Here is a 15,384-nt window from a genome sequence, read left to right as displayed (position 1 = left end):
CAATACCTTGAAATGATGGGGGGGGGGGGTAACTTTAGATATGAGAGTGACCGAACAATTGTAAATCAGTGAAATATTTGACTTTTCTTTTGATTAGTTAATATTTTCTGTGAGAGTGATTATTGCAAAGGATTATACCCCTTTCTGTACACAAAACATACCAGTATTTTGAGAAATAACAACAGAAAAAAGACCACATTCTTCCTGACTGTTCAAATCCTTAAAAAAATAAAATATGGTAATTTTTACTTTCTCAGGCATTCATCACAGGCTCCCCAATTCCTGTCTCTATTTCTCTATCACCCCCATTCTTAATTCATCTTTTTGTCTCTATCCAACAGCTCATTTATAACTGTGGCCTTGTTCTATCCTACATGTATTCTATTCTTCTGTCAGCTTGCCGTCATTCCTACTTTTCACAAACTTTTTTCTCTTCTGACATTCAAATCAGAATGAATATACTGTAAGACATCTTCAAATTCAATGAATTCATTTTTGTTACATGCCCAGTGATAAACGTTTTCATTGAGCTATTTTAAATAATCAGAATCCACACAGCGTAAATTTTTTGTTGTAAAGTTGTGCAAATCAATGTTTGTCCAAACTTAAAAGCAAGTAATGTATAAGGTAGGACTTCTGTGTGGTTTTCAGCCTCTTCTCCAAGTTTTAATACAGTCCATTATTGTTGTTGACTTCCACTTTACCCCTCTTGGACTTTCTGGTATTCAGTAGGAGTGGTCTTCGAGAAATTAAGGTGCTGAAGACTTTGGCACTGGTGTCTTTGCAGTATCTGGGAGGTTGTTTGCTGAATCGAAAAGTCTTTTGGGAAATACCTTGGTTTGGGTGAATTCTGTAGGAGACGAATTAATAAAAAAATAAGAAAAAAGAATATTGAACAAAAACAGATACAAGAATGAAAAGATAACTATTCAAAGATAATTTTTCAATCAAATATTCGATTATCCATGAAGAACAATATTCGTTTAGAAATCAAACCTTTTGCAGTGACTTGCAACAAGATAATTTTTTTAAAAATATACATGATGATATATAAACCCTATCTAGCCCGGGGGGGGGGGGCTTAATAAGCTCCCCTCCCCATCCACATTTTTCATGATAAGTCCACAATGAGAAATGAGGTACCATGATTACTTTTTGGTCAATTCTGCAGAGCTTTTGAGACACCCGGATATTCAGTTACGCAACATTTTATGAGTTTATGTCGGACCAAAAATTGCTCAAAAATATTATTTTGTATACACATTTAATCCAATGGAAATTCTATTTTCAGTCATAATTGACAAATTTATCATTATTCTTGCACTTATTGGTTGAAAATAATCAAATCTTTGCTTTTTATAATCAGAATAGTGCCATGAACAGATCCCATTAAAAAAACTATAAAATACATAAGGCCCCAAAACAAAGAAATACATATGGAATTATAGAAACAATAAAATACAGATTAGAAATGTCATTTACCATTTATTTTTGAGCAACTTTGTTAGAAATCATAGAATTTCGGGAATTCTTTAGAGATTAACCTTTAAAACAAAGAATTCTCTATTACGCATAAATTAGCATTACTAATTTATTAACAATAAATAATTTATTAACAATAAATTTTAATGAATTCTGTAACCTTTAGTTCCATGCTTGCAGATTACATTGATGTTGATGTGTGCATTGGTTTTCGTTTTGATCAGAGGCAAGATCTGAAGAGGGGGACCAAAAAAGCCCACCTCCCCCTCCCTGGGCTATGCAATCTCAAAGTAGCCCAGGATTATGAGTTAAACCAAATTTTAAAAAATATATTTATTTAGTAGTTTACTGTAAATACACAGTATAGGCCCCGGTCCATGGTTATCCTCCTGATTAGGATAATTTTCATCTCTATTTTGCTACTGAAAATTGAATAATTAAAGCAATGTTCTATCAAAACAAAGGTAGATAAAACAGAATATATATTTCTTTAGAACGCATGTATGATATAGATCCACTGTACCTTCTGAAGACGAGGCGGGAAATCAAATATGGTTGGGACAGCATCCTGTTTAAGACGTATCGTCTGCCCAGGTCAAAGCAAGCATCTTCAAAATGATCAGAACAGAGTACAGAGCTCTTGGAGGAATTCAATGAAGCTCGCTTCATATTGACCATCCTTACTGTGTTACAGTTCCGGTCTTGGTACCGGTTCAGTCCAATGGCTGAATGGGAATCTGCAGCAAATGTAAACACATGTCATAGAATCAATTACACATAATTAAGAAAGTTTGACGTGTCCAAAGGAAACAGATGCCCCCGCAGAATTGTAGTACAAAATGTTTTTTTATTGTTTTATGATGCAATTTTCTGTAAATCAATTAAACTATACACTAAATAAAATAAGATTTCAGTTCTTGATGTTTTAATAAGAGATTACCACAATTTTGTTTATGAATTTTGAACAGAAAAGTTGATATTTCCCCCAAAATTACTAAATCATGGAAATTGAATGCCTACAAAAAAAAACACTTTATAAGTAATATGACATTTCATTCCTAATACATGATTATATACGTGTTGTCCCTAGGTGTCCTGAGTCTTGTCAATCGAGGGGGGGGGGGCGAGGAGAATTTGCACAATGGAAAAATTGATATACATTGGGTTTCAAAGCTTAATTTCATTTCGGGTAAATCAATATGCTTTATTTCATTTGAATCAATTATACCAATTTTAGGGCATAAAATACAAATTCAATTCAAACCTATAAATATAGCCCTTGAACTACTTATTTTTTTAATTCAGGAATTCTGATCAAATGTATATTAAAAACAATCAGTAGGCCTATATAATGTTTTTAACCCTTATGAGACTGGGGGCTGATTTACCCCCTTGTCATATTTTGCAATAAATCCACTGCACAATTTTTTTTACCGCATCACTCACAGACTTACAGCATCACTCACTTTTTCGAGTCTCGCGCAACTTTTGAGACCAAAATTGCGACCCCCTGGTATGTGCTTTCGAAATTACACATTTTGGAAGTGCATGCAGACCAAAAGTTGCTGGAAAAATGTGAATTTGCGTACAAATCTATGGAAATAGTGTTTTTAGCCATAATTCATAAATGTGCCATTATATTTCCTTTTACTGATTAAAATCAATTAATTTCAACTTTTTTACGGTCAAATATGGTCCCCGACTATTTCCATTGAAACAACAATAAACACATAAGAAAATAAGTGTGATGTTGAAATATATTGAGTCTGTGAACCAAAAGTGATCATTTCAGGGGCATTATTTAGTTAATTAGAGCAAACTTTTGATTTTACGCGTAAATTAGCAATGAGATTTAGGCAAAATTTGATTATAGTTTTTTAGAATATACCATGGGTAATGCGTTTGCCAATCATCGCTGTGATCCCATGATTGACTGCCCAGATCATAAAGCCCCCCCCCCCAGTCTTCTTAGGAAATGAAATAGCCCAGTCTATGTAGGTTACTGGTAATGTTTTTTTTTTTTACTTTTTCATTTTTCTTATGTACAGATTTTCAAATTTATTACTAATAGAAATTTTCAGCAATTTCTGAAAATAATGATACAGATACAAATTTTGGCAATGACTCACATTGAGTTGTACATGAAATCAAGTTTTTAAGCAATTCGGGATCTGATAATATGCACTTGTGTATATCATAACTGCGTAACCATGCATGCATTCCAAAAATAGTCTTGAATGTTGTGTGGCCCTGCCATGTTTACGAATTTATTGTAGATAAAAGTGAGCTAATCACATAGATTTGTTTGTTAAAATGATATTCTTAATATTGATTGCTGTGCAAGATTGAACAGGGAGAAGAGGAACATGACAAAGCAATCAAGAAAGAGTAAAGGGGGGAAGAGAAAGAGGATTTATTTATAACACACAAGTAAAAAAAATGTGTTTTAAAACACACTGGTTAAAACGTGCCAACCCGGGCCCCAGTTAACGCGATCAGAAATCCATTCAATATGATTGAACTTAATATCATGCAGAAATCAATACGCATATAAATATAATCAAAAAAATAAATTTTGAACCAACTTGCATAATGAGCTGTGAACTTAGCCTGTATTTTGGTGACATCTACCTACACACCAAATTTTTTTAAATCCATTGAATGTTTTTCAAGTTATTGCGCGGAAACCAAGGGGGGGGGCTGACAGGGGCAACACTTAATGCCCCCTCCGGGCTTCATCTGCAGGGGCATAAAAACTCTAGGCCTACTCATCAGCAGGGGCCCGTTTCTCAACACCTGGACAAGTTAGTCCTATTTATCTACCAAACACAGAATTAGTTCCAAAATTACCCAAAAGGATTAACTAGAATCCATTAATATCATATTGATACTATTGGTGGAAAGTACATACCAGACGTAGCCTTAGTCACAAAATAGCAAATTTTCCAAAAGTTGCAAAAAATAGAGGCAAAATATGCTTAAAAAGTACTTAAACATGCAGACATGGGCATTAAATTTCTGAGGAAATGAAATTAACACTAATTCATATCATGATAAAAAAAATCACATGTAAGTGGACATTGAGATATTTATCCCAAGATATAAAATTTGAATAGTTTACGTAAGTAAACCATAAGGCTTTCTTCCTAACATGATGGTTTCTAGTGTTGCTGTTGGATGTTTGTGGTCTATATCATGGTTGTTCCACTTTATATGTTTGTCATTTTGCCTCCGACGAAGATTCTGCTAGGATCGAAAGCTTAGGCCCCCTTTTGACTCTCTAATTTACTCCATTGGCTCTTTTTTTTTTTAGATAAGCAGTTTTCAGCAGCTTCTTTTTGCCTTTAACATGATGATAATCAAACAGATTTTCAGGATTCCAAACATCATCAAAAAATATATTATCATGGATTGTTAAACTCTTTAGATACCTAAACGCACAATTTTATGAATGCTATGCGTATATTAGAGGAAGAATTTATTAAAATTTTGATAAGGGTCTGAAAACGAGTCCAATTATGGATGACCTGAAGTGGTAGAATCTTTGTCAATTCAATTATTTTACTACCTTAAATTAACACTTGTTATAATTTCTGTGCATTACAATTACTATTGAATGATTTATCCCACTTGTTTGCTATATAATTCATTTTTCTTTAAATTATTACGTAATAAAATTTTCAAATTTCGAGGCTCATTTGAATGTCACAGTCTATCCACATGATATCACTACATAAAGGACAAGTCCACTCCAACAAAAACTTTATTTGAATAAAAAGAGAAAAATTCAACAACCATAACACTGAAAATTTCATCAAAATTGCATGTAAAATAAGAAAGTTATGGCATTCTAAAGTTTCGCTTCATTTCACAAAACAGTTATGCACATCTCGGTCGATATGCAAATGAGAAACTGATGACATCACTCACTATTTCTTTTGTAATCTATTATATGAAATATGAATTATTTTTATTTCTCGTCATTGTCATGTGAAATGAAGTGTCATTCCTCCCTGAACACGTGGAATTACATTATTTTAACATTTTGTGCTTCAGGCAAGGAGGTCCTAATTGTCAAATTTGTAAAAAATGAAATATTGTATAATTCAAACAATATAAAAACAAAAGAAATAGTGAGTGACATCATCGACTCTCTCATTTGAATGTAACTGGTGCGTTAATATAACTATTTTGTTCAAAATAAGCGAAACTTTGAAATGTCATTAATTTATTATTTTACATCCGATTTTGATGAAATTTTCAGCATTGTGCTTGTCTGGTCTTTCTCCATTGATTCAAATCAACATTTTTTCTGAGGTGGACTTGACCCTTAAGAAAGAAGTAAGTTATGACAGGTTTGGAGATGTCATAACTATTTGGTCAAGTTGTCCCCGATCTTGGCAAAGAGGGATTCGTGAAACAGTTCGCTAACAGGTAGCTAACTATTTCCAATTTAGTTAAGAAGTTAGAAGACTTAACGGTGTTGAGAAACGGGCCCCAGTCTACGCAAGCAGAACCAAACAGAATCAGTTTGCCACACTCAAATTCCCAATTTGCACTCGCATCAATTATTTAGTTACGTACCTATCATTTTATGATCTAGTGCATAGAACAAATGACCATTTTTTTTAGGTCGGAATGTCAACAATTTTCAGCTCGTGCTTCGCATTCCCATTATTGAAATATGTACCATCCTCATGGTTAAACAGTCCTTAACAGGATCATGCTAGAACACTTATTAAAAATTATGTTCGTGCTTGGCATTCTCAGTAATTATCTAGAACACACACATCTTGTTCAGGATCACAAACGGTGCCTAGAATGTTAAATTTTCAGGACAAAATACATCCTAAATACATATATAAAAGTTCCAAAAAAAGTAAGAAAAAAAATTGCTTGCCTTTGCACTTTTTATATAAGGCCTACGTGATTATTTCATATTGATGTTATTTTATAAGAAACCAACTCGCATATTTAATGACCCAGTGTAGTGGTCCACCCGGATACCCCCAACCAGTAGTTGGGAGGAGATACCTGCGGGTCACAGTTCTGTGTGCGCACCCTTGTAGGCGACCCAGATTGGCTGGCTCCTCCAATACGCCTTGGAATGTCTTTAACAGATATATGGCACTATATAAATGCTGTGCATCATCATCTACCAACACACCCAAATTTTAAAAAATCTGATGACTTTTGATAAGATATCGTGAGGAATCCAACTCGCATATTTAATGAGCTGTGATCTTTGACCAGCATATTCCGAATTCGAACTTAGCCTGTATTGGTATCATCTACCTACACACCCAAATTTGTTCAAATAAGTAGAATATTTCATAACTCATAAAAAAGACATTATCATGCGGAAACTAAATTGCATATTTAATGTGTTTTGACCTGCCGACTCCAAATTCAAACTTGGCCTGTACTATCAGAGGGTCGTGTGTTCGAATCCCGCCATGGACTAGCGTCCTTTGGCAAGGGTTAATCCACTTTGCCACTCTCCACCAGGTGTTAAATGGGTACCTGGTAGGATGTGAAAGCCTATGTATAATGTAGTATGCCTAGCAATTGAGTCTTGGAACTCTTGTTGGAGTGCTCCCCAGGGAGTGGAGAAGGTGCATACATTGTACGCAGGCATACAAGGTTCTGATGACCGTGGTAATACTGAGTCTGGAAAGCGCTTAGTCTCTTAGAGACGTCGTTCCGATGCATTAAGCGCTATATAAATATGTGGAATATTATTATTATTATTACTATGGTGTCATCCACTCCTATGGTGTCACCCACTCCAAGCTGTGGGGAAGTTACACATTGATGCAGAGGTTCGAGCCCTGATCACGTCTTTCGGATTGTGACATTAAAGGTCGGTCCCAGACGTAAATAATCAAACCTGATTGATATACGTCTGTCAAAAACTCAAAATACACACACACACTCCTAGTACCAATGATTAATGTTAATGTTTGGACCTCATAGGCGACATTACCCAAAATATGGGTTGCCGGTTGGACAATGCTGTTCTGAATCTGATTTCAAACTCAAGACTTTGGTAAATGTACGCCTTAATACAAATTGGAGTTATGCGATATGACTTTCATTTGGTGGGAAGACATTTAATACTTTATAAAATTAGTTGAAATTAAAATGGATTATATTAATGCTCACTGTTGGTGAGCATTTCTACACGATCCCCCTATTGAGATTTATAGTAAATATTTTGGAATTATATTAGTTATGCGACCCCTCCCTCATGATGATCACAGCATTATTTGTAATGGGGATATATTTCGTTCATATTCTTGTCTCTTCTTTCTCTTTTTAGCCTTTTTTTTGCTTGTTAAAACCTTTTCATTTTTTTTTGGGGGGGGGGCTTGCCAAATTTTATGTGGGTCAAAATTACATTCATTTTTTTAGTGACAATCTTACTTTTCATTTGTCAAATTTTACGCAAGACAAAATTGCCTTCGATCATAATTACAGTTAAAACCTTTTTTTAATTTTAATTTTTTTTTTGGGGGGGTTGCCAAATATAACATGGACAAAATGACTTTCCCTTTTCTTATTTATTTTTTTGGGGGGAGCTTGCCGAATATCACGCGAACGAAATGACTTTCATTTTTAGTGACCATCACTTTACGTGAGACAAAATGACCGGTTTTTTTTAAGTGAGAACCTTTTTTGGGAGTTGTCTAATTGTACTTGAGAAAATTCACCCCACCCCCCCCTACTTTGGAAAATCTTGGATTTACCTCTAGTTTTAATCATGATTAACCCTAAATAGACTGGGCTATTTCGATGCCTAAGAAGACTGGGGAGGGGGGCTGATTCAGCGCCCCCTTATGATCTCGGACGTCGATTGCGCGATCGCGACGAAAATTGGCACACATTACCCATGGCATAATCTACCAAATTATCACATCAAATTATGCAAAAAATCTCATGTTTCATTAATTATGCTAATTTTTGCGTAAAATCATTAGTTTGCTCTAATTAATAAAATAATGCCCCTGAAATGCTAATTTTTGTTTCACCTACTCTAGATAGGCATCTGATCAAATTTATTTTTAAAAAATTTCAACATCATGTTTATTTTCTTATGTATTCTATTGTTTTCTAAATTTCTTATGTATTTCATTGTTTTTCGACTTTGTTTTTCATTGTTTTTTCAATGGATATTGTCAGGGACTTTATTTTGACCATGAAAAAGATAAAATAAATTGATTTTAAGCAGTAAAAGGAAAAATAATAATACATTTATGAATTTTGGCTAAAAACACTATTTGTATTGGATTTGTACACAAATTCACGTTTTTGAGTAATTTTGGGTCTGCATGCACGAACGAAATGTTGCGTAATTTCGAAAGTGTGTACCCGGGGGTCACAATTTTGGTCTCAAAAGTTGTGCGAGACTTGAAAGTAAAAAGTCAGCGAGCAACGCGGTCAAAAAGATTTGCGCGGCGGATTTATCACGAAAAATGTCGAGGGGGGGGGCTGATTCAGTCTTTTTAGGGTTAAGATCATGCGTATACCACGGCAGAGGCGTAAACCGCTGCAGGGGCATGCAGGCTGGCCCTTGATCCCTAGTGGATTTCACCGGAAAAAAAATCCAGATAAGAGAAAAGGAAAGAAAGAAAGAAAGAAAGAGAGAGGGGGGGGGAGAAAGGGAAGACTGGGAAATAAACGAAAAGGTCCCCCCCAAAAAAAAGGAGGGGAAAAGAGAGAAGAAAAAGCGAAATCATTAAAGGGGTGTATATTATAACTTCATTTATAATTGTTTTTCCTTCTTTTATGGGGGGGGGGTCAAAAAAATAAAAACCTTAACGAAATGTTTTTCTATAATTACATTTAGGTCTACACTCGCGATTTAATAAAAAATAGTAGCCATCTATATACAAATGATGCGTTAGAGTGGGTCAGTAGGAACTCTGTGTACAAGGTAACCACATGCACACAGTTCCACTGACCCACGAAAGAAACCCATGCATCATCTGTTTTATAGAATGGAATTTTTTTTTTAATAAACCACAAAAATTAATGATTTACTGGATGCATGATAATTTCATGCGTCGGGTAAATTTAATTTACCGGACACATGATTTTTTTTACCGGACGCATGATTTATTTACTGGACGCATGATTTATTTACCGGATCGATGCATGAAAATTCCAAAATCTAATGCAGAGCGCAGACACTTTGATAACCCTGGACAACATAAATATGGGCTTAACTGGATAATGTTGCCACAAAGATATTGTTATACCCAAAATGCCAGATACAGCTTTGCATTGACTATATCTTGAGCAGTTGAGGCAGCCTCCGACCTCCAATACATGTAGCTGTGTGTGTGTATGCGGGCCGCGCCGGGGGCCAGCGCCTGCCTGGGCCTGCAGTGGATATTTCGCTGTGCACAGCCAGCCCAGGGCAGTATAGATCTAACGTTAGATCGTACATGTATGTCTGGACTTCTCAACTAACGAGTATGTGGGCAGTTTTAATCCCAATGACAATTACGGTACCGTATTTGTACTTACAGATCATTTTGCATCCTTTGATTCATTCTGCTTTGATCGAAATTCAAATTTTGACGTAAACAAGCGACGGTAACAGTACATGCGCGATGACATCACAATGACCTTTTCGGACGATTGCTTGTTTACAGTGGATATCGTTGCGTTTTGATTATCGGGATATCGTTCATGCAGCCCAGTAAAATTTTTGCATTGCTCTCAACCAATCAGATTGCAGGGATTTTCTCATCCATTACAACTATAAAAAGTTTTAAAATTGCTAAAGATCCAGAGATATCAAAACCCACCTGCTGATTTAGCACTGGGGTACACAAGCCAGGGTTATGCCCAGTGCATGCCCCCCGAATGTTCTACGTACAACCAAGATATAAAAAAATGAAGGGAATTAAAGAAACCAAAATTAGGAAAAGTGTAAGGTAAGATATCTGTCTCAAATTTAGATTTGCACGAAAGGTTTTTTCTCGCTTGCTTCATTCGCTTGGAACATATAAAGCAACTTTATTCCCACGTGCCATATGTTTCGGCCTCTTTCTTTCTACTATTTCATTTTTTTTACTCATCATGCTCCTGCCACACAGGGGTTTGCCCTAATGCATGAACAATCATTAAAAAATATCATTTTTCATGTGACTGGGAATTTTTTGCTCTACCCCTCCCCCCTCCTCGATCCCTGTATCGATTTGACTTGACATGGGCCTATACCTGATGTATTCTGCTTCAATATAAAATCATAACGGATAGAACGCCTTGAATACAGGCCAAACAGCCTAACGACACACACACACACACATTGCCGTGTCACGTGACAATCAGTATTAAACGAGGATGTGTACAACCCTATGGCGACAAGGCTAGTCGCAAAAGTTGAGCAAGTTCTGGACGAATAGGCTTCAATACCCCAAGAAAAAAAGTAGTATCTAGGGACTAATTAAAAATAGTTTTCTTAATGGAGTTCCATGTTAAAATCTAGTAATTTAAGTCCAACTTTTAGTTCGCGTGCACTCACTTTTTTAACACAGGAATTAATAGGCACGGTGCCTAGAGTGTCATCTACCAACACACCTAAATTTAAAAAAAAAACAATCAAATATATTTCAATTTATTGCACTGAAACCAAGTGGGGGTGGGGGGGGGGAGGCAGGCAAATCAATGGACAGGTGGAACGCTTAATGCCCCCTCCGGACTTTGTCTGCGAGAGCATAATTACAGAGGAGCTGAATTTGAAGAGGGCCTGAATCAAGACTGAAACATCGCAATACGTGTAAGTGGAGTAGGCTAGGGCACTCACACTAGTACGAGGCCCGGGGGGGGGGGGGGCACTCAGTATATAATGCATAGTGGGTATGTGCCGCGGAGGGGACCCCCATTTTTACACCCAAATTTCCGTTCCAAGCCAAGGCATAGCATTTTTGTCTTATTGAGAAAAAAACAAAGAAAGCTGCTCCAAGGCAAAGCATTTTGTTCTCATCTAGAAAAAAGAAGAAATTCGCTCCAAAGCTTCGCATATTTTTCGTTACGCCATTCCGGTCGCATTGATCTGCTGCAATTTTGGTGAAAAGCGGCCACAGAGCGCTGTCCGACCATCGTCTCTGAGCGAGCGCACCCGGCGGAGGCTGCGCTAGCTGCATCACGGATGCCCGTTCCATAGCCTATAGGGATGCATACGCACGTACTCACACGCTGGCGATCGATCCGTTCCAACTTCCAAGGACCCCCATTTCACAAAATTTTAGTTCCAAACCCCGTTCCGAGGACCCTCCTTTTTACAATACTCCCGCTCCAAGCCCAAGGCCCCCGTTTTTGTCTCTCCTGCGGCACACCCCCACCACTTTTTTGTTCAAGTGCCCCGGCCCCGGGGTATGAGGTTAGTGAGGCTGGGTAAACTTGCGCCAAGTTGCGGCCAAGCCCAAACTGTTGAATAAATTTGTTATTTCAAATTAAAAAAAAATATATTTGTCATCTGATTTCAATGAAATTTTCAGCATTTTGCTCTGTATGAATTTTACATTATTTGCTAAGTTCTAGGCCAAAATATCTTCAGCCTGTATAATTCCTCACCATTTTAGGTGTGCAGAAAAGACCAATCCCCCCCCCTTTGTCTGACTACAGTACACAAACTTGAATACATGGGACTATAATTTTTACAGTACACAGCTTCTTGCAAATGAAAGTAGCAGGTATGGCAACCACTACGATTTCCCATTTTGTTTTCAACGTAATTCAAACATAGCTGAACTTACGAATGCAATGTCCGTCCACATTCTACTAATTAGAGAAGTTGTTTGCAGCTCTTGTTGGCATGAATAACCATGATAACGTGAAATCTAAGCTAAACAGGAAAGGTTCACCAACATGCCGACCTGTGAGTGTGACCGTCCCGCGGCCGGATATCGATCGATCGAAGATCGGCTTGAGCAAGGTGCAGCCAATCAGCGACGATCTCATATACCCTGCCAGAAAGAGGAGACAGAATTATTTTACATGGACGGAATTTTTTGTGATGTGACACAAAATCATTTCGTCGACAGAATTTTTTGTGATGTGACACAAAATCATTTCATCGACGGAATAGATATTCGCATCGCAACGAAATGAATTTTGAGGACGCAATTTTTTTCCGTCTCGACGAAATTGATTATAAGTGTGACACAAAATAAATTTCGTATACGAAATCACACTGCATCATGACGAAATGAATTTCGTTGGAGTGAAACACAAATTTTCCTACAGAATTTTCCTTTGAACACTTGGGGTGCCATTTCGTTAGATCAAAATTCATTTCGTGTGTACGAAATAAATTTTGTGGACGAAATTACATTTTGTCTCGACGAAAATTTATTTTGTGTGACAAGAATAATTTCGTATACGAAATAAAATTGCATCATGACGAAATCATTTTCATATGAACAAAAAAACTTTTGTGTACGGAATGGCGTGAATTGGACGGAGTATGGCACGCCAAAAAAAGTTTTTTGACGCAATTACATTTCGTCTAGACGAAATTTTTTTCGTTGAGACAAAATTAATTTTGTGTGACACAAAATAAATTTCGTGTACGAAATAAAACAGCGTCATGACGAAAAGATTTTCGTCTGAATAAAAACACATTTTGTGTACGGAATTGCTTGAATTGCACAGAATATACTGGCGGACACTTGGCGCCCCATATATATCTCTCATAGAGATATATTACTACGTATCTCTATGATATCTCTAGAGAAAAAATGCATGAATGAATATCATCAAATTGGCAACGCATGAAAATGTCTGGCTCGTTTATCGTCTTTATGTGGTGCAAGCAGTGCTGCTAGTGCTAGAATCCGAAGCTGGAATTTAGCTTTGGAGTTATTTTGAGCTAATTTGGACTGGGCCGGCCGAGTAAATTGAGTAAGGGTCAACTCAGTTTTTAGTTTAACATATTTAGAAATAGATTTTTTAAATAGTTTTGTATCTTAAAATAGTTAATTTGTTCATTTAAATTGGTGTATTTCTTTCTAATTTGACATGCAAGTAGTTTTCGGTCAGCAGCTTATGTTATACCGAATATGATCAAAATAGTCGTGTAAAACCGGTCGGTCATATTTTTACAAAGAATTAGATCTATCTACGGTTTTGTTCTCTTCTCCCCCATAAAGACAGTTTAGGCAATTGACTGATATATTATTTGTAGTGCAAGTGTGTGTACTGTACTGCGTGAATGAAAATTGTGAACAATCGCAGCTCAGTTATCTGGTTGGCCTGGGGCCCGTTTCTCAACACATGGACAAGTTAGTCATATCTTTATCCACCAACCACGGAGTTAGTTCCAATCGATAATCTTACTAAACCTGTTTCTCGAAAGGCTTCCTAACTAGAATACCTTGATATCGATACTATCGGTAACAAGAGCAGACAAGACGTAGCCTTAGTCACAAAATAGCATGATTTTCAAAAATAAAAATTATGACAAAATTGTCAATATTGTGATGAATTGGGAAATACATCTTTTCAAAATAATAGCACGGGTAAATTATGCATCATACATATTTAGGCCATGAAGACTGGAGCAATCAATTGCTGAGAAAATGAAATTATGAATAATTCATTTCATGACTAAGAAATCACATATGGACGTTGAGATGGGAACCCCCGGGATATTCAATTTTAATAGTTTACGAAAGTAAACCAAAACGGTTTTCTTTGTAAAATTATGATAATTATACAATATTTTATGATTCCAAACATCATCAAAATATAGTTCAACATAAACTTTTTAAATATTTGATACCGAAATATACGATTTGACGAATTCTATGCATAAATTAGAGATATAATTTATCCAAATGGTAATAGGGGTCTGAAAACAACGAATACGAGCGTAGTTATGGATGGCCTGACGTGGTAGAATCTTTATCAATTAAATTATTTTACTATTTCAAAATGAATGGTTTTGTGGTGTTTTACCAACAGTTTTTATAGTTTCTTTGCATTACAATTATCGTTGAATGCATTATCCCACTTGTTTTGTGATGTAATTTCAACCTCTATGATTGATTACGTAAGATTAAAATTTTCGAATTTCTAGGCACTTTTGCACGTCATAGTCTACCCATGTGATGCCACTACGTCACTAAGAAAGAAGTTGTGACAGGTTCGGAGTTGTCATAAATATTTAGTGAGGTTGTTGTACCCGAACTTGGCAAAGAGGGCTTCGTGAAACGGTTAGCGGACAAGTAGCTCACTATCTCCGATTTAGTCAAGAAGTTAGACTTATGACGGTGTTGAGAAACGGGCCCCAGGTGGAGACTGGAGTTCTATTGTTCCATCGGCCATCTCTTCCGCCAGCGCGCCATCGGCATGACATGAGCATGATCATGACCGACGCTCTGGCTCTGCTGCGGCCCCGACCGGCCAAAATTAAGGCGGCGCAGCGGTGGCGTTGGCTTTTGGAGTTGAGTGGACCCAAGCCAAGGCCAAACTAGACAGCTGGCAGCCGTCTGTTTTGAGGATTTTTTTTTTAAATTTTAAATTAAAAAAAAAAAAATCTCCTCGCACACAGTCACAGACATGACAGATGGCTTTTATCGGGGGTTAACAATAATACAAAATCTTTCCGGCGGGGCTCATTGATTTTTGTCTTTATTTCATAAAAAATATTTAAAAAAATTGTTCCGATATAAAAATTATTATTATTCCGGTTTGGCCTGAAATGCACCAAAATGGTGAAATATAAACTTAAAGGACAAGTCCACCCCAACAAACACTTGATTTGAATGAAAAGAGAAAAATTCAACAAGCATAACACTGAAAATTTCATCAAAATCGGATGTAAAATAAGAAAGTTATGGCATTTTAAAGTTTTGCTTATTTTCAACAAAATAGTTGTATGAACGA

General features: G+C 36.4%; 2 long non-coding RNA genes across 7 annotated transcripts in view; one reads left to right on the top strand and one right to left on the bottom strand.

Annotated features, from left to right (window-relative positions):
* Positions 1-206: 206 nt before the first annotated feature.
* LOC121407175 lies at positions 207-12,473 on the bottom strand. 2 transcript variants are annotated; one of them, XR_005968879.1, is made up of 3 exons: positions 12,252-12,473; positions 2,006-2,219; positions 207-850 (listed from the first exon to the last, which is right to left on the bottom strand). It is a non-coding gene; the product is annotated as an uncharacterized LOC121407175 (long non-coding RNA). The 2 variants fall into 2 exon arrangements; XR_005968880.1 differs by lacking the exon at positions 12,252-12,473 and adding an exon at positions 10,015-10,910.
* An 801-nt stretch (positions 12,474-13,274) lies between these two features.
* The window catches only part of LOC121407173, an 87,996-nt gene continuing 85,886 nt past the window's right edge, over positions 13,275-15,384 (top strand). For all 5 annotated transcript variants that reach the window (XR_005968875.1, XR_005968876.1, XR_005968878.1 and 2 more), the window contains exon 1: positions 13,275-13,398. This is a non-coding gene — a long non-coding RNA (uncharacterized LOC121407173). The remainder of the gene's footprint in view (positions 13,399-15,384) is intronic.

This window comes from Lytechinus variegatus, chromosome 2, assembly GCF_018143015.1.
Source record: "Lytechinus variegatus isolate NC3 chromosome 2, Lvar_3.0, whole genome shotgun sequence".
NCBI classification, from domain to species: Eukaryota; Metazoa; Echinodermata; class Echinoidea; order Temnopleuroida; family Toxopneustidae; genus Lytechinus; species Lytechinus variegatus.
The sequence above is the reverse complement of the archived record's forward strand: the minus strand, read 5'-3'. Positions and strand labels throughout refer to the sequence as shown.